The sequence below is a fragment of the Nicotiana sylvestris genome, chromosome 10 (genome assembly GCF_000393655.2).
Source record: "Nicotiana sylvestris chromosome 10, ASM39365v2, whole genome shotgun sequence".
NCBI lineage: Eukaryota > Viridiplantae > Streptophyta > Magnoliopsida > Solanales > Solanaceae > Nicotiana > Nicotiana sylvestris.
This window is the reverse complement of record NC_091066.1, coordinates 121,587,032-121,612,284: the sequence shown is the minus strand read 5'-3', so window position 1 is coordinate 121,612,284 and position 25,253 is coordinate 121,587,032. Positions and strand designations below refer to the sequence as shown.

The 25,253-nt window shown below is 39.2% G+C and overlaps 1 pseudogene; it reads left to right on the top strand.

Annotated features, from left to right (window-relative positions):
* The first annotated feature begins 485 nt into the window (after positions 1-485).
* On the top strand, positions 486-1,925 carry LOC138879882 (uncharacterized; annotated as a pseudogene).
* The last annotated feature ends 23,328 nt before the right edge of the window (positions 1,926-25,253 follow it).

Below are 25,253 nucleotides of genomic sequence, written 5' to 3'. Positions count from 1 at the left end.
GAAAAAAAAAAATTCCAAAATATGTTGAAATTCTGTCGATATTTGAAAAGAAAAGGAAATGTTGTGTTACTTTTAAAAATAGTTTTATTATTACGAACTACGTAAGTTTGATTCCTGTCAGATGTGAGATATGTAGGCAGCCCACATCGGGCCCAACTATTTAAAAATAAAATATAAAAAAATAAAATAGATAATAAATAATTAAAATGTGGGTACATAAATGTCATTGTGTTTTCATAAGTAAGGTGATGCCATTCTTGTCCAAAATATGCCGAACGTCCCCAAAAGGGCGCCGGAAGGCTGTTTTTGCAAGAACAGCCGCCTTTGGTAGTTTTTCAAAAAAAAAAAACATTTTTTGCCGGTTAGCAAACACAGCCTTTAAATCTTCTTCATCGAAATGTTTTTTTATATTAATGATTTTTTCAAAATGAGTCTTGATTTTGGTTTTTTTTAAACAAAAAATTAAAATCACTCACAGGTACAAAATGAGCACCGTCCAAAACCCACTGTTCACAGATGCAGATGAGTTTCTATTTCGGCTACAGATGTGGTGGCGTGGGTTAGGAGGAGATGGTCAGAAATGGGTCATTAAGTATCTGGGAGCTCTCACAGATATTATGAAAGTTAAACCACGCGATGATTTGATTACGACACTAGTGACTTTTTGGGACCCTGTTCACAATGTCTTTCGCTTCTCTGATTTCGAGCTTACTCCCACATTAGAAGAAATAGCTGTATATTCCGGTTTTGACGAAGATTTGAGAAACGAGAATCTTATCTTCCCAAAGGCTCCCTCAGTACACCGATTCTTTGGTCTTCTGAATATCAGTGATCAAATCAGAAAAAGCAACGTTGTCAAAGGGTGTTGTTCTTTCAACTTCCTTTATTCAAGGTTCGGAAAGCCGGATGGATTTGAAATTCATGAAAAAGGCCTCACTAACAAACAAAACAAGGACACCTGGCAGATTCACCGACGTTTCGCTTTCATGGTGGCTTTTCTGGGAATCATGGTCTTCCCAAACAAAGAGCGGACGATTGATATTCGCATAGCTAGAGTCGTACAAGTCCTCACTACCAAGGAACATCACACTCTTGCCCCGATCATTCTCTCAGACATTTATAGGGCGTTGACTTTGTGTAAGTCCGGGGCGAAATTCTTCGAAGGTTGCAATATTTTGTTGCAAATGTGGTTGACTGAACATCTCCGACATCACCCCAAGTTCATGCAGTATGGTCCAAGCAAGGACAATTTCATCGAGAGTTATGAAGAAAGAATAAAAGATTATAAATCTCCTGAAGGGGTGGAAGCCTGAATATCCTATTTAAGATCTTTAATGTCAAGTCAAATTGAGTGGACTTTGGGATGGCTCCCGGTAAGAGAGGTGATAAACATGTCAACATTAAAGAGTTATTTACTGCTATTGGGTTTAAGAAGCGTCCAGCCGTATGCGCCGCAGAGAGTTCTAAGACAGCTAGGGAGATACCAAGTGGTGCTTGATGATGAAGATTTAAGTGTGCAAGTGATTGAGCTACACCCCGAAGCCACTCTCCCTGAGGCTTTAATCCAGCAGATTTGGAATGGTTGTCAATACTTGAAAGATGATACCCAAGTTCCAGATCCGGCGAAAGGTGAGATAAATCCGGGTTATGCTAGGTGGTTTGAGAAAAGATGCCGTGTGGATGATGCACCAGAACCTGATCCTAGAAGGCCCATAAAAAGACCGCATGTTCAAGCCTTTGATGGCAAAATCCAAGAACGGTTGGCTTGGGGTGAAAAGGAAAAGGGGTACAAAACAACTATTCATGCCTTAGAAGAAATCCTGAGGAACCTCAATTTGGAGAAAGACTTACAGGCACAAGAAGCAGAAGGTGAAAAGAAGAGTCTGATTAGCGAGAATAAAACTCTCCGCACCCAGTTTCAATAGATGAAGAAAGCCTCTGAAGCGCCGGTGAGAAGTTGGAAAGATCAGAAAATCATTGCCAATCTGATGGAAAAAATGCAAGATTATGACTCCATCTTGACAAAGACTGAAAAGGCGTTAGACAAAGCTAAGGAAAAAATCATACAACTAAATGAGGAGGCTAAATCTAGTAAGGAACGTCAAGTAATGAAATTCAAAGAAGAAATGGCTCAATTAGAGAGAGAGAGGGACCATTGGATATATTTAGAAGCTCAACTCCATGCACAGTTGGAATAAATGAGAAGGTACAATAGAGAACATCAACATGTAGATATTGACAGGGAAAGAACACAGGCAAGACTCGATCAGGCTAGACTTCAGGCTCAATTGGAGTCGGCTTTAGATCGTGAGGGCCACATAAGAGATATAGACACCACTCGCTAACAAGAGTTACAAAACCAAGACCAGAATCTCCAGGACTTCAGAGCACAAATCCATGATTTGGCTGTTTACACCTCTCAAAGTTATGTGAACTGCCAAGGGATGGATTATGAGAGGTTTCTAGAGCATGCACCTACTTTTGCCCGTCATCTTGAAATGGAGTTAGAGAGGATGTACCGTACACTAGGAGGTCAGCCGGGTCAAGCCCCAACGTGAGCAGATGTTCCAGTGATTAAAAGCAAAAGATTGTGGAGTGAAGCGTGGTCATAGTTGTTGGAACTTTTCATAAAATAGTCATGTTTTAGTCCTTGTTGAGTCTTTTAAACCATTTTTTTAAGTATTGTCCAAATGTAATGTCATTTCTGTCTTTGTATTGTTTTGTTTGTAAAATAGATAAAAGTATTAATAATTGTTTCCACCAAAACTATGCTCGGTCTGATTCATGCAGGGTCATGATACGCAGGCAATCTTCATAAGATTCGACCACAACCAAAAGAAAAGAACAAAATGAAAAAGGGGATGGAAATAAAAGATAGGCGTGAGTGACAATAAAAGGGAAAGGAAAAGCTGGGATGACACAAACAACCAAGCAAATACATGGTAGAAATGACTAATTGCCTAGGTGCATTGCATCCCTATGTGTGGTTGTTTATTTGTTAAAACTCTGATCACTAACAAGTTTGGTTGTTGTTATCAGAATTCAAGCAGTTAGTACACCTAAGCAAACTGGCAAACCACCCCTACCAAACCAGATCCAAAGGAGAAATAATCATGTCTATTCAAGATGTAGACACCAGTGCCATTGAAGGAGAAGAGTTGGACGTTAACGCCATAAAAAAGAGATGTACAAATTAAAACAACAAATGGGCGAAATGTATCAGGCCTGGGCTAAAGGACAACCGCCATCCGCCTACCTGACTAACCCTACCTTCACTCCACCACCGGCTCAAACCCAGGATCATCCTGCCACCGATCTATCCCCGAGCTTTCCCATTTACCAACACTACCGGGGCACCACTTATCATACACCACAATCTCCACCCCCTAAACCAATTCCATACCCTCCTCCACCAGCAACTCCTGTCTTCGTAGTAGCTCCACTAGCTACACTCCACAAATCTCATAGCGAGCCGATATTCCAGGCCCAGAACAACCAATACTACCCCTCGGAGCCCACTTTCAAAGCTCTAGAAACCCATTCCTATACTCCTCACTTTGACCTCCCGATAGAAGCTGATAAATCAGTCAAAAATACCGAATAGGAGGAGATGTTCAGGAAAGTTAAAAGCTTAGAACAATCATTCAGAGATATGCGGGGGTTAGGAGGGCAAGTCAGCGTGGCCTACAAGGACCTATGTCTGTTCCCGAATGTGCAATTACCGGCAGGTTTCAAGATGCCCAAGTTCGATCTATATAACGAGCACGGCGATCCGGTAGCCCACTTGAGGGGTTTTTGCAGCAAGATGAGGGGAGTTGGAGGAAAAGATGAATTGTTAATAGCTTCCTTCAGTCAGAGTTTGAGTGGATCAACATTGGAATGGTATACCCGCCAAGACCATGGGAGATGGTACACATGGGATGATCTGGCGCAAGCATTTGCTTGTCACTTCCAATACAGTCTTGAGATCATTCCAGATCGACTTTCCTTGACTAAACTTGAGAAGAAGCACAGTGAAAGCTTCAGAGAATATGGTTTCTGATGGAGGGAGAAAGCAGCAAGAGTAGATCCCCTAATGAAGGAAAGTGAGATGGTAGATTACTTCCTACAGGCTTTGGAACCTACTTACTATGGCCATTTGGTCTCAGCTGTGGGAAAGTCATTCAACGAAGTAGTAAAGATAGGGGGCATGGTAGAAGAAGGACTCAGGTCAAATAAAATCATGAGCTATTCGGCTATCAAAGCAACTACTCAGGCTATTCAGGGCGGCATAGGAGGGATTGGGAAGAAGAAGAGAGAGGAAGCAACAATGGTTGATTTAGGAACTTGGTCCGGATACCGAGGTTCACCTTACCACTAAAATCAACCTCGACCCCACCAACAAACTTATCACCACAATCGACCCCAACACTACTATCCCCACCAGAACCTCATTTTTCTGTCCACTATGCACAAGCATACAACCAACCTTCTGCCCATACTTAATGGCGTGCTCCTGTCCTGCCAAATACTTATCCACATCCATGAGCCTACCAAAACACTCCCGGACCAAGTTTCAGGCCTAGACAAGCACTCAAGGGTGAAAGGTTGTAGAAAAAGAAAACCTTTACTCTGTTGGGAGAATCATACACTAGTCTGTTCCACAGGCTAAAACAGCTAGATATGCTAAGGCCAATACAGTCCAAACTGCCAAATCCTCCTCCAAAGAATCTTGACTATACTATCAGTTGTGAATATTGTTCTGGTACTCCGGTTCATGATACAGAAAAGTGCTGGCACTTGAAAAGTGCGATACAAGAGCTTATTGATACCAATAGAATTGAAGTTCAAGCTCCCGAAGCACCCAATATCAACAGGAATCCGATGCCAGCCCATCAGGAGGAAAATATGATCGAAATAGTGCATGCGGAGGGAGAACCAAAGAAGCCATCACATACCATCATGATGATTTGGTCTAGTGGAGTGAAGATAGTTGAACAATCAACAGATGAGAAGTTGGTACTCAAGCAGAGCAAAAAGAGTGTTGAGCCATCTGTGGCAGTTGAGAAGGGGTCTTTAAGCAAAGTTGCATCGAAACAGGAAGGGGTGAAGGTGATTGTACCGGGAGTGGCCAACAAACCCATCATAATCGTGGAAGGAGCCCGTGCAGATCGGGTTATTATCAAGATAGTAACCCAGTTACCAATAATCAACAACAAGGCTATTCTATGGAATTACGAACGGGTAACGGTGATGTACAAAGGGAAGGAAGTCAAAGAAGAAATCTGTGAAGTACAGGGTTTGACTCGCTCGAGAAGGTGTTTTACTCCCGAGGAGTTAAGAAGAGCTAAAGATAATCCAACGCTAATAAAGAAAGCCGTAACTGAAGAAGAAGCAGAAGAATTCTGGAGGAAGATGAAGCTGTAGGACTACTCAATCGTGGAACAATTAAGAAAGACGCCTGCTCAAATTTCCCTATTATCATTATTGATCCATTCAGACGAGCACCGTCAAGCTTTAATGAAGATCTTGAATGAGGCGCATGTTCCCGATAAGATCTCCGTGAATCACTTGGAAAAAATAGCCAACAAAATCTTCAAAGCAAACAGAGTCACGTTTTCTGATGATGAATTGCTTGTAGAAGGTACTGAGCACAACAGAGCTCTTTACCTCATATTAAAATGTGAAAACTCGGTGGTGACTCGGGCATTGGTTGACAACGGGTCAAGCGCAAACATCTCTCCTCTCTCCACTCTAAGCAAGTTGAAAATAGAAGATGAGAGGATCTATAAGAACAATATTTGCGTGCAGGGATTTGACGGCGGAGGTAAAGATTCAGTTGGGGACATAGTGATGGAGCTGACAATAGGGCCAGTTGAGTTCACAATGGAGTTTTAGGTGCTGGATATAGCTGTTTCCTATAATTTACTATTGGGTCGACCATGGATCCACGCCGCTAAAGCAGTCCCATCAACACTACACCAGGTAGTCAAATTTGAATGGGATAGACAAGAAATAGTTGTGCATGGGGAAGACAGTTTATGTGCTCGCAGCAATGCCATTGTACCAATCATTGAAATGGAAGATGACCAGGGACCATGGGTCTACCATGTTTCTGACACGATGTTGGTAGAAAAAGTTTCGAAGGGGAAATCCATTCCAAAGCCAAAGATAACCGCCGCATCAGTCATGGTAGCCTATGAGATGTTGAAGAATGGTTTTGTACTCGGTAAAGGTTTGGGCTCGTCTTTGCAAGGCATCATACAACCGGTGTATCTTCCTGAAAACTTGGGAACATTTGGTTTGGGATTCAAGCCCACTGCCGCAGACATAAGAAAAGCCAAAAAGCTAAAATAGAAGGCATGGGTCCTTCCAAAGCCAGTCCCATGTCTTTCCAAATAATTTGTCAAGTCCAGTACCAGAAGTCGCCCAGTAACAACAATTCCTAATTCTATGATTAATACTTACCAGGAGTTAATTGAAAGATTTGAAAAGTTGTTTGACGGTGTGAACATGGTGGAAAGTGGTGAAGGTCCTAGCAAAATAGAAATTCAATTCGTTGGGCCAGAAACAAAGCTTAATAATTGGAAAGCCACCCCTCTCCCCATTCGAAAGGAGTCTTGGTAGTTTATTTTTATTTTTCTTCAGTTTGTCTGGATCATTCCAGGGTTGTAATCCAGATTTTCATCTTTCAGTCTGTTTGAAGTGTGCAAACCTTGTTATCTTTCATCATTCAATGAAATGCAGTTTCCCCATCTTTATCATTCCTGATAGTTTTTCTTTTGTTTTTCTTTTCTTTTCTATACAGTTCTTTTTACGCTGTCTCTAGTGATATGGAATGCATAAGGAATCCTCAGCCCGGTCTTAAAAATCAATCTGATTCCGAAATAATAGTTCAAGAAGTAGATTGTGATTACGAATCAGAATACGATGATGATGAGGCCTTCGAAGAGATTAGTAAAGAGTTAATTCACTTCGAAGAAAAACCCAAACCCAACCTGAATGATACAGAAGCCGTCAATTTAGGAGACACATATAATATCCGAGAGACTAAATTAAGTGTCCACCTCGAGCCAAAGATCTGGGAAGAGTTAATCAAAGCACTCATCGAATTCAAAGATGTTTTTGCGTGGTCATATGACGACATGAAAGGTTTGAGCACTGATTTAGTGGTCCACAAATTGCCCACTGATCCAGTGTTTCCTCCCGTCAAGCAAAAGTTGAGGAAATTCAAAACTGATATGAGTGTGAAAATTAAAGAAGAAATCACCAAACAGTTGGATGTAAAGGTCATTCGGGTCACTCGATATCCTGTTTGGTTGGCTAATGTCGTGCCTGTGCCAAATAAAGACGGCAAGATCAGGGTATGCGTCGATTACCGTAATCTCAACAAAGCAAGTCCGAAGGACAACTTCTGACTACCCAATATCCACATTTTGATCGATAATTGTTCCAAGCATGAGATAGGATCTTTTGTGGATTGCTATGCCTGGTATCATTAGATTCTAATGGATGAAGAAGATGCAGAAAAGATGGCATTCATCACGCCGTGGGGAACTTATTACTACCGGGTAATGCCATTTGGTTTGAAGAATGCCGGGGCAACTTACATGAGAGCAATGACTACGGTGTTTCACGATATGATACATAAGGAGATTGAGGTATACGTGGATGATGTGATCATAAAATCAAAGCACCAGGCCGACCACGTTGGGGATTTGAGGAAATTCTTCTTGAGACTTCGCAGGTAAAGCCTCAAGCTTAACCCTGCCAAGTGCGCATTTGGTGTTCCATCCGGAAAGCTATTGGGATTCATAGTTAGCTAGCGAGGCATCGAGTTGGACCCATCAAAGATAAAAGCCATCCAAGAATTGTCGTCTCCGAGGAACAAGACTGAAGTGATGAGTCCGTTAGGGAGGTTGAACTACATCAGCAGGTTTATTGCTCAGCTCACGACAACTTGTGAGCCTATTTTCAAATTGCTGAAGAAGGATGCTGCGGTCTAGTGGACTAATGAGTTTCAAGAAGCATTTGATAAGATAAAAGGATACTTGTCAAACCTACCCATGCTGGTTCCGCCATAGCCAGGAAGACCTTTGATTCTTTACTTGACAGTCTTGGAAAGTTCATTTGGCTGTGTACTGGGGCAGCATGACAACACCGGCAGAAAGGAACAGGCCATCTACTATCTTAGCAAGAAGTTTACGGCTTATGAGGTTATGTACACTTATCTGGAAAGGACATGTTACGCCCTAACTTGGGTGGCTCATAAATTGAAACATTATTTGTCATCCTACACTACTTACCTCATTTCGTGCTTGGATCCGTTGAAGTATATCTTTCAAAAGCCTATGCCGATTGGGAGACTTGCAAAGTGGTAGATATTGCTCACAGAGTTTGACATCATCTATGTGACTCGGACTGTGATGAAAGCCCAAGCATTGGCCGATCATTTAGCCGAAAACTCGGTCGATGAAGATTACGAGCCATTAAGAACATATTTTCCCGATGAAGAAGTGATGCATATCGATGAACTGGAGCAAATTGAAAACCAGGCTGGAAACTCTTCTTTGATGGGGCTTCCAACATGAAAGGAGTCGGAATAGGAGCTGTGCTTATTTCTGAAACAGGGCATCACTATCCTGTTAAGGCTTAGCTTCGGTTTTATTGCACCAACAATATGGCTGAGTATGAAGCCTGTATTTTGGGTATAAGGCTAGCTGCAAACATGGATATCCAGGAAGTCTTGGTCTTGGGAGACTTGGATCTTCTGTTAAATCAAATTCAAGGAGAATGGGAAATGCGAGATTTGAAGCTCATACCGTACCAACAGTGTTTGCATGATCTTTTTCAACGGTTTCGATCAGTGGAGTTCATGCATATTCCAAGGGTCCATAATGAGGTCGCCGATGCTTTGGCTACCCTGGCATCAATGTTGCACCATCCGAACAAAGCTTATGTCGATCCTCTGCATATTCAAGTCCGAGATCATCATGCTTACTGTAACATGATTGAAGAAGCACTTGATGGCGAACCATAGTTCCACGATACAAGGAGTACATCAGAATGGGGATATCCAGTGCAAGCCATGGGGGATCAAAAGAGAACAATTCGACGGTTGGCAAATGGATTCTTCTTAAGTGGAGGAGTTTTGTATAAGAGAACACCAGACCTTGGATTATTAAGATGCATAGATGCTAGACAAGCTACGGCTGTCATGTCCGAAGTATATTCGGGAGTCTGTGGACCACATATGAGCGGATATGTGTTGGCAAAGAAAATTCTCCAAGCAGACTATTATTGGCTTACCATGGACTGAGATTGAAACAATTTTGTGCGCAAATGTCATTAGTGCCAGATACACGGAGATTTGATTCATTCTCTACCATCGGAATTGCACACAATGTCGCCACCATGGCCCTTCGTTGCTTGGGGCATGGATGTCATTGGACCAATTGAGCCAGCAGCATCCAACGGGAACAGGTTTATTCTGGTAGCCATTGATTATTTCACAAAGTTGGTTGAGGCCAAAACTTTCAAATCAGTGACCAAGAAAGCAGTGGTCGATTTTGTTCACTCAAATATCATCTGTCGATTCGGAATCCCAAAGGTGATTATCATAGATAATGGTGCTAATCTTAACAGTAACTTGATGGAAGAGGTATGTCAACAGTTTATGATTACACATCGCAATTCTACCCCATATCGACCCAAGGCGAATGGAGCAGTCGAGGCAGCCAACAAAAACATAAAGAAGATACTTCGGAAAATGGTAGAAGGTTCGAGGCAATGGCACAAAAAATTACCATTTGCGTTGTTGGGCTATCACACTACTGTTCGTACTTCGGTAGGCGCAACTCTATATTTATTGGTATATGGCACTGAAGTAGAAATACCTGCAGAAGTTGAAATCCCTTCCCTTCAGATTGTCGCTGAGGCTAAGATTGATGATGATGAGTGGGTCAAAACCCATTTGGAGAAATTGAACTTGATTGATGAAAAAAGATTGGCAGCAGTATGTCATGGCCAGTTATATCAAAAGAGAATGGCAAGAGCATATAACAAAAGGGTGCGTCCCCGAAAGTTTGAAGTGGGTCAACAAGTGCTGAAATGTATCCTTCCACATCAGGTTGAAGCAAAAGACAAGTTCGCCCCGAATTGGCAAGGGCCATTCATTGTGACCAGAGTATTCTCCAATGGTGCTTTATGTTTAATAGATATTGAAGGAAAATGCATAGACATGGCTATCAATTCCGATGCATTCAAGAGATATTATGTATGATCTATTTGTTATAATTGTTGATTGTTTGTATTTGGCATTGTTTCGAAGATTGAAATGACGAAGGCAATTCATTCTGCTATCTAAACACTTTACACTTTGTTCCCTCTTTTGAGCCTCATTTGTTTCTTTCATACCCCACTTTTGGAATCAATAATAAAAAGAAAAGGAAAAGAAAGAAAAAGAGAAAAGAAAAGAAGTGAAAAGTATAACAATAAGGAAATTCAGGTGTGAACTACGTTTGACCTGATTTTTGTTAATTATACGTAGGCAGCCTCATGGCTCGGTCATAGTAAAAGAAAATATCAAAAGATCCTCAAGCAAGAAACTGGGGCAGAAGTTGTGCTTGTAATAAGAAATGTGATTCCAAGAGTTGTAAACCCATGTCAAATTGTTTTGAGCCTTTAATACCCTTTCTTTCTAACCCCATCCAAAAGCCCACATTACGGTCCAAAGAAAGACCTTCCGATCAGTCTTCGAGAGATGCCAAGTTGAGCAAATAGAGGTGATCCATATCAGGATAACACTCTGGTCAAAGCAGGAAAAGTAAAGATGAGAGAGTCTTATCGGTGAAAACCTTCACGGGCACCATGAGGCGACGAAAGCTGAGAGAAAGTAAAAATAAGAGAGTCTTATTGGTGAAAACCTTCGCGGGCACCATAAGGCGACAAATAATTGAGGAACAAACGAATGAGAGAGGTTTGTTGGTGAAAACCCTTCAGGGCACTGCAAGTCGAGCAAGGTCCGTAAGTTGGCGGAAAGTAAAATTGGGTTGTGGAAATCTTGGAGAACAAAGTAAAACAATTGGAAAGGAGATTGGTTAAATAGACTGGGCTTATTAATCCAAAATGTATACCATGATCATTGGTGCCAGTGACTCCACTCAGATAAGTTCCTTTTTCCTATCTCCAACAGTCATCCAAATTTAGATTTTCTTCTTTATTCTTAATTCTCAAAATCGTCGCATTTCATTGCTATTAATTTTTACTCCTCTAAAGCTCTTCCAAGGTTAGCCTTGTTCCAACAAATAAGAAGGAATGTCAAAGTGTACTACCAAATTCAAAATTGCATAAAGCAAAATATGGCTAGGACATACTGGAGGTAGTATGATAAAAAGTGGGACCTAGGGTGTAAGCAAAGGTTAAATCGTTGGAATGGTTCAGTAATGTCATGAGAGATGTATGGTTACGAATAAAAGGTTCAGAAGTGAAAAATAATAGTTGGGGATCCTTTGGATGAGGATCAGTCAGGAGGTCAAAATAATTCCCGACCAGTTCAAGGCAGTCGGTCGAAACAAAGCATGGTAAAGTGAAAACCACCCCAGCAAGAATGCCACAACTAGCTGCCACGTTTTAAACTGACAAGATTTTCTTTGATTTGAAACAGGGGCAAAGATGGCATGGGCTTCAGGAAGCATCCTGTAAGGAAAACAAGTACCATGCAGGTTTGATCACAGAATTCTCAGGACCCTCCTGGAAAATGGGACTTAGTTTAAAATTCAAAACAATCATGAGTAGCAGAATTTAGCGCAAATGCACCCCAAAGAATTATAAGTGGAACTCCGAAGTTTGCATGCTTGAGATATATTTTGGACATTACCCCCAGAGGCCTCGGAATTCAGCAAAATTTGGGATACCCTCATAGCCCCGGTCTCTCGGGATGACACAAAAAATAATAATAATAATAATAAATAAAAAAAAACCATCTTTCCCCCCCAAGAAGAAACACCATCTTTTTCCACCTTTCCCCCCAAGTAGAAACACCATCTTTTTCCACCTTTTCCCCCCAAGAAGAAACACCATCTTTTTCCACCTTTCCCCCCCAAGAAGAAACACCATTTTTTCCCTCCCAAGTAGAAACACCATCTTTTTCCACCTTTTTCCCCCCAAGAAGAAACACCATCTTTTTTCACCTTTTCCCTCCCAAGTAGAAACACCATATTTTTCCACCTTCCCCCCCCCCAAGAATAAACACCATCTTTTTCCACCTTTTCCTCCCGATTTAATTGGAAGTTTTCAGGACCCTCCTGAATAATGGGGCGTAACTTAAGAAATTCCATTAAATAGCAAGATGTAGCGTATGTTCTGCCATAAAGAGGTATAATTTCGCTTAAAATTGTCACTCTTAAGATAAGAGTTGATTTTAGATTTTCAGGACCCTCCTGGAAAATGGGGCCTAATTTAAAGTTAAGAAATAACATAATTTAGCATAAATATATCCCAAAGGAATATAAGTCGGTTTAGAAGTTTGCATGTTCGAGATAGGACGCAATTAGGAGTTTTCAGGACCCTCCTGGAAAATGGGACTTAGTTTAAAATTCAAAACAATCATGAGTAGCAAGATCTAGTATAAATGTACCCTAAAATAATATAAGTTGGCTTTAAAGCTTTGATTGTTAGGATAGGATTTAATTTGAAGGTTTTCAAGACCCTCATGGAAAATGGGACTTAGTTTAAAATTCAAAACGATCATGAGTAGCATAATCTAGCATAAATGTACCCCAAAGGAATATAAGTTGGTTTCAAAGTTTGCATGTTTAAGATAGGATTCAATTAGGAGTTTTCAGGACCCTCCTGAATAATGAGACCTAGCTTTGAGATTTCCATTAGATAACAAGGTTTAGCATAAGTTCTGTTGTAGGGTAATATAATTTAGCCGTAAAATTGTCACTCTTAAGATAAGACTTGATTTAAGAGTTGTCAGGACCCTCCTGGATAATGGGACATAGTTTAAAACTGGCTTGGATAACAAGATTTAGCATAAACATACCCAAAAGATATAACTTAGATTTAAAATTGTCATGTAGTTAAGAGTTGTCAGGACCCACCTGGATAATGGGACCTAGCTTTTAAATTCTTAGTAATATTTGGTAATATGATTCACTTTAACACTCACAGATGCGCCCAGCTACCAAACTAGGGCAGAAATTTTTTCTTTTTGTCTATTTTGTTGAAGTCAGGTGCCCATCTGAAGAACACGGAAGATCAACACGGATGTTAAGGAAAATCAGTTGAAGATTTAGTAATCAGGCGTCTACCTGGAGAACAAGGAAAAAACAGTTGAAGTATCAGTAATCAGGCGTCCACCTGTAGAACAAGGAACAACAGTTAAAGTATCAGCAATCAGGCGTCCACCTGGAGAACAAGGAAAAACAGTTGAAGATTCAGTAATCAGGCATCCACCTGTAGAACAAGGAACAATAATTCAAGTTTCAGCAATCAGGCGCCCACCTGGAGAGCAAGGGAGTACAATTCAAGTTTAAGCTTTCAAGTTCTTACTGATGTTTGGTAACATGATTTAGTTTACACTCATATATATACCTAGCTACAAAACTGGGGCAGAAATTTTTCTTTGCTTTTGTCTACTTTGATGAAATCAGGAGTCCACCTGGAGAACAAGGGAATACAATTCAAGTTTCAGCAATCAGGAGCCCACCTGGAGAACAAGGGAATACATTTCAAGTTTCAGCAATCAAGAGCCCACCTGTAGAATAAGGGAATACATTTTGAGTCTCAGCAATCAGGAGCCCACCTGGAGAACAAGGGAATACAATTCAAATTTCAAGTAATCAGGAGCCCACCTGGAGAACAAGGAAATACAATTCAAATCAAGTAATCAAGAGCCCACCTGGAGAACAAGGGAATACAATTCAAATTTCAAGTAATCAAGAGCCCGCCTGGAGAACGAAGGTAAGAAGCAATTCAAATTTCAAATAATCAGGAGTCCGCCTGGAGAACAGAGGAAAAGAGACAATAGTCAAAGGAAGACATTTAAAAGGTTCAGCAATCAGGTGCCCGCCTGGAGAAGAAGGGAAAACATTTTAAAAAATACCATTCATGTCAGCCACAAAGGAACTTCTAAGGAAAATACAAGTTAACGAGGCAACGTCAGTCACAAGATCAAGTTTGAAAATAAATCTTTGTAAAGCATAGATTATAGCTTAGTCTAGCTTCTTCATTTTTGTCATGGTGTAATAAGGAGGTCAGTAGGCAGTATTAGCAGTAGCAACAGTAGTAACAGTAAAACTGCAGCTTCATGGTAGTCCCAGCTACCAAAACTTCCCGAACTACATTGACCTGATTCCTTTATAGCCAAGGATATGTAGGAAACCTTTGAAGCAGAGGTTTGGTCAAATCTTTCAAAAAATACTTCCCACGGAGTATTCAAACGGGCAAAAATCGCTCTTATCCGCTCACTTTATCTTTGCACGAAAACTCTTCGTGTTTCCGAACAAAAAGGGGCAGCTGTGAGCACGTGATTTTTGCCTCACAAGAATTACTCCAAAAAGAATTAACAAAATTAGATTTTTTTGTTTGCTAAAATTAGGAATTACTGTGCAATTTGCCTGAGTGTTTGCATATTTAGTTTTATTAATGCATTGAAAATACAAAAATATTGCATCTATATTTATAATTTAGTTTTACATTTTTAGATTAATTAAGTAAATTGTTGTTTTGCAAAAATGAAAAAATCCCAAAAATAACGTATTTTGCATTTTTATGTTTAATGTCAAAATTTTGTGCTTTTATTTTAATTTGGCATTTAATTATTTGTGACAGTTATTATTTAGAGTTAATTAGTATTGTGATAGGATGATTTGGTTTTATAATTGAACTTAAGATTTTAGTTTTAATTTTTTGAAAAATGGAGAAGGAAAAGGAAATAAAAGAAGAAGAGAATCAGTTGGGTTGTGTTTTAATTTAAATCTCAGGCCCAAATCAATTAACCCAGCCCAAAAAATGTGCCCCATACCTGGTCCAATCTTCCAGACTCTGAGACCATCGAAACGACGTAGTATAGGGATAGAACTACGTCGTTTCAATTTCAATAGATCTCAACCGTCCATTCATCTACATCCAACGACCAGAACTTTGCCCCATTTCCGTTACCCAACCCTGACCCGCCCCTGAACCGGTCCGCCCCCCTGAAACCAAAACGACCCCATTTCATTTAATGAGCTAATCTGAGCCGTTGGATTCCAATTATCCAACGGCCCAAATTAATTCGTTAGTTTAATATACCTAAACCCCTACCCCCTCAGAAACCCCCTCATCGTCTCTCACATACCATAGAGACACCCCTGTCTCTCACCGCCTCACACCACCGCCCTCTGCTCACCGGAAATCGCCTCACGGTAGTTCTGGTGGCCCAAACAACCCTAAATTCACACTGTAGAATCCCCTCACTCCCCTCTTCCCAAATCCATGACCAGTTTTCTTCGAATGTGGCTCAATCTGCTCGAATCTTAAATCCAAGAGCCAAACCTGAACTCAAGACTGATGATAATTTAGGAGCCGAGTTCGTCACAAAATAATGTTACTCACTTGTTTTGACAAAGAACAAGTGACTAACATTATTTCGCGATGGAATCGGAAAATCAGGGTACCAAGTTTTTCCAGTTTAATCGGTAAGTTTTTGCATGTTTCTACGTTTGTTTAATTAATTTTATTCCAGTTGTCAACTTCCTTTTCTCATTTTTCTTTGGTCAATTTCAATTAAAATTCGATCAGTACTCTGGTATAAACTATTTTTGTTCACTATTTTATATTGGTTTTATGGATGTGTTTCGTATAATTAGGATACCAGTAGACTTTGAAATGGTATCTCGTTTAATCACTTAGGCAGAATAACTGGATTAGTTCAATAATTGGTTGAATGTGTATAATAATCAACTCGATTAATATAAGTTTAATGCAAGTGGTCACTAATTGAGAAGCTTCTAATAGTGGTAGGGTAGAAATTGCATTACTAAATTAACTAAAGGCACTAAATTGAGTGGATAATTTATAAATGAAAAGATAAGTTATAGTGAAAAATGCGCTAATTAGATGCCCATTTAAGGGGGCTGAAATTCAGAAGAAGGACAACACACAGAGATAGACACAGAAGAGAGAGGCTGGTACTTAAAAATACAAAGAAAAATAACTCTGAAAATACTGAAAAAACTTGAAATTTCTGTTTCATTGATTTCTATTTTCTGGTTTCAATCTCGAATTGGCTGAAACCATCTATGAGTTTAGAGGTTTTGATATTTTGAAACAGTTTCTGATTTTCTTTGGTATTGAAGAATGGTTTGAATTGGGTTCCGAAAGCGTTGTTCAAATTTTTCAGTCCATATACTGTTTCATTGAATTATCTGGGGTTAATAGCTGTTTTTCTTGGGTTAAAACTGGTTGTTCCTTCCTGTTTCTGCTGATTGCTGATCTTCCATTTTCTTCGGTGTTTCTTTGCTATCATCAGGTACACATTGTAAAGCTATTGATTGTTGAAATGTTGGATTTGATGAATAAAAAATGAGAAAGAAGGATTTGAAAGTTCCATTTCAACTATCCTTTATTCCATTCTGTTTCACTTTAGATTTCTATTCAAGCATGCTATACTGTTTAGATAATTTGTATGTTAAGTAGATAGATTCACTTGTAATTGAATTGGGACTGTTGTGAGACTAAAAACAGTTTTGGTATCCACACGTGTGGAAGTAGTCCGATAATTGTAATTGGTCTTGCTGAAACTAGTATTGAGTCATTCTTTGGTTTGGCATTAGTTTAGTCATATTCAATGGCTCATGTAAACATCCATAAGTTCGGCTGAATGTGTTCTTGGATTTTTGAAACATTGCAATTGTGATTAAAAAGAAAAAAGGTTCACAATATTGATAGCTACTGTATATTTCTTAAATAATTATTGGACTGCATTCAATTTTCTCATGTGCTCCTTCGTTAGTCATCATATATAGTAATTCATCATCATTGTTGTGTTTCATTTTATCTTTGGATTCGAATCTGTTTAAGTGTAAGGGTTCAAGGCTGTTGGGATTTTGAAGTGAATAATCTGATGGACCAATGATCTTAAGGGTCAAGTAATGTACTGAAGAATCATGTTGTAGCTATGAGCATATTTTCGGTTAATTTTAATGCTAAATTATCCATTTGGAAGTCCTTGAGGTTTGGTTTAGCTTAATTTGTTTTGAATCTGAGGGAATATGTAACTTGCATTGTTGGATTTGATGTGGATATCTCGTTTGATTTTCCAATACGGAATGTATGCCAGGAGATTCGAACTTGAGGTTTGTTCACGTATACTCTTGTTTCCTCAAAGACATGAACCCATTTTGGGCCTGAGCAGTGGGATCATTTTAAATTGAAAAGAGGTCTATCGCCTTTAGACAACCTCTTAATTTGAGGACCTGGATCTAGGCGTCAATTTGGAGAGTATGTTACCATTTTGTTTAAGCCACCTTCAATTATCATAGTCAGTGGAGGCAAGCCATATTAGTAACACCAATAGTCTATGGCTCCCCAACTTTAGTTTGAAAATCCTTTTATATGGAATTGAGGAGCGCCGCTCCAAATATAATCTCAAATGTGTGGCGCTCACTTAATTATATCCCTTAAAATTCTTAGAACTTGAGGTGTGCCATTTAGCAAATTTTTCATGTCCCTCACAAAGTTAAAAACGCATAGTTACATTAGGCGTGTTATTTTAATAATATTACTTTCCTAAACTCGGGTGCGCATTTTATGTGACCCAAATCCAAATCTTAACAACGTTAAATAAAATGTGTCTCGGACCACGGGTGCATTTCATGTGGCGTGGTCCAAAGACGTGATTCAGATAACGTTGAAATTTTCCTTAAAATGATTAAAAGCGGTTTAAAGTTAAAAGGCACATAGTTTTAAAAGTGTTTTAAAGTCAGATAATAGGCCAATTATAACAGTTGAGCGACCGTGCTAGAACCACGGAATCCGGGAATGACTAACACCTTCTCCCGGATTAATAGAATTCCTTACCCGGATTTCTATATTCGCGGACTATAATACAGAGTCAATCTTTCCTCGATTCGGGATTTGAACCGGTGACTTGGGACACCAATAAACTATCCCAAGGGGCGACTCTGAATTTTACTTACAATAATCCCGTTTCGATTGTCACTTAATTGGAAAAAACTCCCTTATGCCCTTCCGGGGTGTAGGAAAAAGGAGGTGTAACAACGGGTCGAATGATAATACCCGATAATTATGAACTGGTACCATGCAAGGTACCATATGACCACGGTAGTATAATATATAAAGTATATATGAAGTATTTTAAAAATACATAGAATTTTAAGTAATTTGTTGTAATTTTTTAATTATGCAGGTAATTGATTAATTAGCGGGTAACAGAACATTACCCAGTTAACTAATAAGCGGACAAAATTTAATCAATTACAAAAGAAAAATGTGGCACAAGGCCGCTAATTGGGAAGAATGACTCATGAATATATGTATATGTATCTTAAGTTTAAAGAGTCCAAAACTTAAAATCTTAAATAAGACTTGAATCTTGTAAGCCTTAACCATTATCAATGAAGGCTTGATGTCATTTCTTGGTAAAATAACCTAAAGCAATAATACACTTTCAGTTTGAAACAAAGAACGTAGAAAGAGAAAACTTTTCGTCCATTCTTGCAAAAATTAGCTTGGCTTGAAATCAAAAACTTGGAAAATAGCAAATATTTCGTCCAAACAATTCAATTACTTAGCCAATTCAAGAATTGCGACTCAAATTTCAAAAGAAGCCACCACAAATTTCGTTCAACATATTTCACAGAAGTAGAAGATTCATTCCGTTCAAATAATTCCAGGAATAGGTATGTTAAGGACCTCCCTTCATTCTTTTGGCATGGTCCATACTATACTAAAGAAATGAGCAAATACACAGTTTCCATAATATACTCTATTCATAGAGATATTAGGGTGTCTATGCTTGATTCCCCATGAGAATTATTATTATCTTCTATTCATGGGTATCAGAGTAATACACAGTTGAAAAAGTTTATCCGAAAGGAATATCGAGACTATTATGTATTTTTCATGCATTTGTCTCATTTATACATATGCATTGACCCATGACAATATGGTGTTATATACACGTATATATGTAAATATATGTATATGGGATATGGGATATGGGAAAAGCGTTATATACGCTCCACCACCTGATCAATTGGTATATGATAATGATGTTGCCCACAATGGCTGAAATATGATTCATACGACATTCTATACGCGTATATATGTATGTATATGTATATGGGATATGGAAAGAGGTTATGGTGTTATATACGCACCACCACCTGATCAGTTGGTATATGTTGATGATGTTGCCCACAATGGTTGAGACGATGTGATGGGATGCCTTCTGTGGCTTGATGATATTATGTACACCATACCTATTCATGACACGACATTTATACGCATGTGCATGATATTATAAACGTTACAAAAATTACAGAGTTATTTAGATTTAAAGGTATTTCTGTATTTTATGTTTCATCTATGTCTTTTACGTACTTATTTTCATGCCTTACATACTCAGTACATTTTTCGTACTAATACCCTATTTCACGGGTCCTGCGTTTCATGCCTACAGGTGCAGGTAGGCAAGCTAACGGTCCCCTTCTTAGGATCCCTGATCAGTGAGAGTTGGCATGCTCCACTTGATCCGGAGCTGCTTTTGAGTTTGGTACGATACGTTTGTATATATATATATATATATATATATATATGGGTATGACGTGGCTCAGTCCCGTCTTTGTACAATTATGATTTTATTAGAGGTCTGTAGACAGTATGTCTAGTTGGGTTGTATGTGGCTTTGAGGGCTTTCAGTTTTGGATGTATAGTTGTCTATAGCAGCCTTGACGACTCGTCCAATGTATTCTGCTTGTATACATATATATGCCTTAATGGCATGTTTTTTTCACGTATGTTATTTTCGTAATGCAGCAGATGTTATGCAGGTTCATATCTTAGATGCATGCTTAAGGGTGTTTGACGGTAAGACTCAGGCAACTATTGCGGCCCATCAGTTTGGGTCGTGACAGAATGGATACATCCTAGCAAAGAAAATCCTTCGAGCATGCTATTACTGGATGACTATGGAAAAGGATTGCTTCAGTTTTGTTCGAAAGTGTCATTAGTGTCAGGTGCACGGTGACCTGATTCATGCACCACCTCAAAACTGCATCCTATGTCGGCACTGTGGCTGTTCGTTGCTTGGGGTATAGATGTCATTGGGCCAATCGAGCCAAAAGATTCAAATGGGCATAGATTCATATTGGTTTCCATCGACTACTTCATAAAATGGGTTGAAGCAGTCACTCTCGAAGCCGTCACTAAGAAAGCAGTGGTAGACTTTGTGCACACCAACATTATTTGTCGTTTTGGTATTCCTAAAACTATCATTACATACAATGCTGCAAATTTGAACAGTCATTTGATGAGGGAGATATGCGAACAATTTAAGATCACACGTCGGAATTCTACCCCTTATCGGCCTAAAGATAATGGTGCTGTTGAAGCAACAAACAAGAACATCAAGAAGAACCTTACAAAAATAATTCAATGTTCTAGACAATGGCATGAAAAGTTTCCGTTTGCATTGTTGGGATATCGCACAACTGTGCGCACATCAGTTAGACCAACACCCTATCTATTGGTTTATGCCACTGAAGCCGTAATACCCGCAGAAGTTGAAATTCCTTCTCTTCGAATCACCGTTGAAGCCGAGATTGAGGACAGTGAGTGGGTCAAGACCCATCTAGAACAGCTAACCCTGATTGATGAAGAACGGATGGCCGCAGTTTTCCACTGTAGTTATATCAACAAAGAATGGCCCGTGCCTACAATAAGAAAGTGCAGCCTAGGAACTTTGAAGTGGGGCAACTCGTTTTGAGACGTATCCTCCAACATCACAAGGAAGCAAAAGGAAAGTTCACTCCAAACTGGAAAGATCCACACATTATAATAAAACTATTGCCGAAAAGGGCATTGTACTTGGGAGACATTGAAGGAAATGACCCTGAAACAACTGTAAATGCAGACGCGGTGAAAAGGTATTACATTTAACCCTTCTGCGGTACCGATATTATCCGATTGGGATGACGAAGGCTTTCATTCTGTCTACCACAAACACTTCAACCCTTTGCTAACCTTTTGAGCCGGTTATCTTTCTTTGATTACCCTCTTTGGAACCCGAAAGCGTTTGTAAAAAGAAAAATCAAACTCAAAAATAATGTTTTCCTGAACTACGTTCGACTTGATTCCAAAAGGATACGTAGGCAGTCTCTCACAGGGGGTTCAGTCACACCAAAACAAAAATCCACATTTCCCCAAAAGTTGAAACTGGGGCAGAATTTATAATGGTTCGGCGACGGTCGCCTGAAAGGTTCCAAAGTTGTAGTTCAATCCAAACTCTTATTACTGTTGATACCCAATTTTTCCCTATATATTTTCAATATGCAAAATACCTTCAAAATAGCATATATATATATACATATATAAGCATGTCCAAGGTTTTATTATTTTTTTCATAATTTTAAGGTTTTTAATTGATTTATTTTCTCCCTTTTTACCCATAAAATCCCCAATAATTATTTCTAAAATTATTGTTTTGATAAGTCATCTATTGATTTATATATATATGCCAAAATATGGCTAAGGTAATTTTTACATATTTTTATAATTTCATTTATTGTTTTTAAAGCTAAATTGCACATAATTGCAATATTAGCCCTTTTTAAGATTTAATTATGTTTTATACGCATAAAATTGGATCCTGTATTTTTAAATTTCTAATTATGTATTATAAAGCATTTTAGCTTTTTAAAAACTATCTATTATTTTTTATAAATCAAATAGGGAAAAACTGGCTATTTAAATTGTAGCCAAATTGGCTTTCAATTATAGCCAAATCGGACCCCAAATTCCCTACCCAATTTTACAATTAAATACCCGACCCACACCCTACTAACCCATACCCAAACCCGGAACCCACCTACCCCATTTAATCTCGACCGTTGATATCTCAGATTAACGATCCATGTCGTTTCTTTCCTTTTTTAATCGAACAACCCCCCAAACCCTACCCCATTCTTTCATTTGAGCCGCCTCTGAATCCTCTCCTCCTATCTTCTCTCTCAGACACCCTTAAACCCCAATCACTATCCACCTTCTTCGGCCACCTCCCTCGCCGGAAACCATGGCCTCTCATCATCTCCTAGCCTCTGTTGCACCCCACGCCGATTTGACACTACCCTGAGGTCCTCAGGTGAACCTTGAGTGATTCAACTCTTATCCATGGTCTTTCATGCCATTTCCTGGCCATCCATGGCTGTTCGAATAAGATCTATGACTTTTCCGGATAAAACCGGTGGCATTTTAAGGTCCTCTCATCTTCTTTGGGTTCTCTGAAATCCTAACTCTTGAGATTTTCCACTATTCTTTAGATCTTCCTTAGATCTAGGTATATCCATGAGTTTTTAACCGATTTTTCTTCGTCTCTACTATTTTACGAAAACCCTAGATTCGCTATTGTTCGATTCTTCTAAGATCTTTCTAGATCTGAGGTGATTCGAGTATTATTAAGCATTTTTTCTTTAAAAACCTCCTGTTTTAACTAACTATTTTGAATTTTTAATCACTCCTCCTAAACTAGGGCTCATCCCAAGTTATTTTTCAAGGGATTTTCTGACTTCTAAGTGTTTGATTAATTACCCTTTCATCTTCGTGATCGATTTGTGCAAGAATATGAAACCCTAGTTGATTTTATGTGGTTCCTTCAATCTGTTCTTCGATTTGGGGTATATTTGTGGTACCAGTTGTGTTAGTTTACTCCATCTTTTGTACTTAAACATTTTTCCTTGTTAAATCCAATATTTGTGTGGTTTTGCCCTAATTAATCTTTGTTAGAGTTCGAACCTGCTTTTCGGCTAAGTACTATATTTTCCTTGAGGTCTTACTGAGTTTAATATCTATTTTATGGGATTTGAGTAATTCTTTCCGGAAATCACTATTCTTTTGAAGGTTTTGTTGATTACTTTACTCTATTAAGATTCGTGTGCATATATTATATTTATTTCCTTGTTTATGACTTTAATTGGTCATCTCTGCCTTAATTGATCGCCTGTATAATTTTAGGATTCTTACTGACTCCTTATTTGGTATGATTTGGACTCCTTGCCTTAATTAAAGCCCTGTTGTTACCGTTAATCAATTACCCCTAATTAAGGGGGGTGTATTCCGAACCCTTTTAGGTGATTTGATTCTGTAATTCTGTGATTGTCCCTAATTGATTGGCTTCTGATTCTTTACCTTATTGGTTCTACTCCTAAAGTTCTATATATACACTCTTGTTTTTCCTCTTAACACAACGAACATAGTTCAGAATACATACACACACACACATTCAAACTCTCTCTTCTTTCTTTGCTACTTGTGCTAACTGCTTGTCTAGCCGGCTGAAAGCCAATGCTAGATTGTGGAACTCTACTTGCTTTACTTTTGCACTTTGCTTCCTTAACTGGTATGTTCCTAGTTCAATTCTGAAACTCAACTCTATGTGCTCTATGTCTGTTAATCCATGTCTCCTTCTACACTAACTTAATGGCTCATGTGTTTAAGTGCCCTTCTTGTCTACTGCTTTATTCAACATGCTTAAGTTTTGCCCTCTCTTGTTCAAGTGTAATCAGCATGTCTACTTGAGTTCTAGTTTATTTCCCTTAACTAGTATGCCATGTTGTAAGCACGTGATTTTTGCTTCACGGACAATCACTCCAAAAGAAAGCAAAAAATAATGACAAATGGCCTCGTTGTACAATTTCTCGATTTTACGTGACATGTGCTGGTAATCATTTTGCGGTTCTGTCCATGCAAAATACAAAATATGCATGTCATATGTAATTAAACCGTAATTCGGGTATTAAAATGAAATGCACAAAAATATGCATCTTTTATTCTATTGTTGTCGCTAGGGTGTGATTTTACCTACTTAAAAATAGTTTAATATGTGTGTGATAATTGTGTTAAGTGTTGATTAATGGGTGTTTTAAATTCATTTTTATTTAGTTGTGTTTTAAAAAATTAGAAAACAAAAAAAATAGTGCAAGTTGTTTAAAATTCGGAGTGGGCCTATTTTTATTCAGAATTTTTGAGGCCCAAGAACAGCCCAAGTCAGCCAGCCCAAGCAACCCATCCCCAGGCCATCGAAACGACGTAGTTCAACACCAAAACTATGTCGTTTCAAGGACAGTTCATCTCGGCCGTTCAAACCAGGTCAATCTGACGGCCATCATCCCATCTCCCTTAACCCGACCCAATAACTGGTTCAAACTGACCCCCAACCAAGGCCAAACGGTGTCGTTCCATATTAAGTGAAAGATCCTGGCCATTAGTCTCGATTCATCCAACGGCCAGGATCACACCACCCCTCTCCGTATATGAGCTCCACATCACACCCCACGCCCCCAAACCAAACCCCACCTTTCACCCCACTATTCACCATCGTCCCCAGAACACCCTCCTCTCAAACCCTAGCAACCCTAGGATTCCCCCGCCGAATGCCCGACAACTACGGTTCTGATGACCACCAAAATAACACCCTCGATGCACCCAACCACCCTAAACACGAATCCATTAACCGTTCACCTCGAATCACCCCGTAGTTTCTCGAATCTTCAATCGAAGATTCGAGCAAAAACCAAATCTACACCCACTGACCCCAAACTCACACCACAGCACCTCTTGACCTCCCTCACCCCCTGAATGGCTTTGGTTCCGTTGGAATCTAACCAAAGAGGCTCAAACCCCTAACTCGAACCTCAAGAACCCTAGGACTCAGATCTATGGGTTTTGTCCGAATCAGCAACAGGATCAGGGTCTAATAGACTTTTGCCGAGGTGGTCTCAGTTGAGAACACTTCGATAAAAGTCCATTCGACCCCAAAATGATCTGGTCCGAGTCCGAGCTTTTTCAGTCTTAGTTTCATTTCCCTGAGGTTTATTTTCCTTTTCTTTTGTCATCCTAAATTCTATCTATCGTTCATGTTCTGGTTTGGTTTGGTTTCTGACTTGTCTGTCCATGTATGTGAATTTTGAGTTAATGTTTAGTTTGTTTTATGGTTTTGATGATTGTTTGCTGTATATTATAGTTTGTGTAGGCGTTTAAATAAGTGT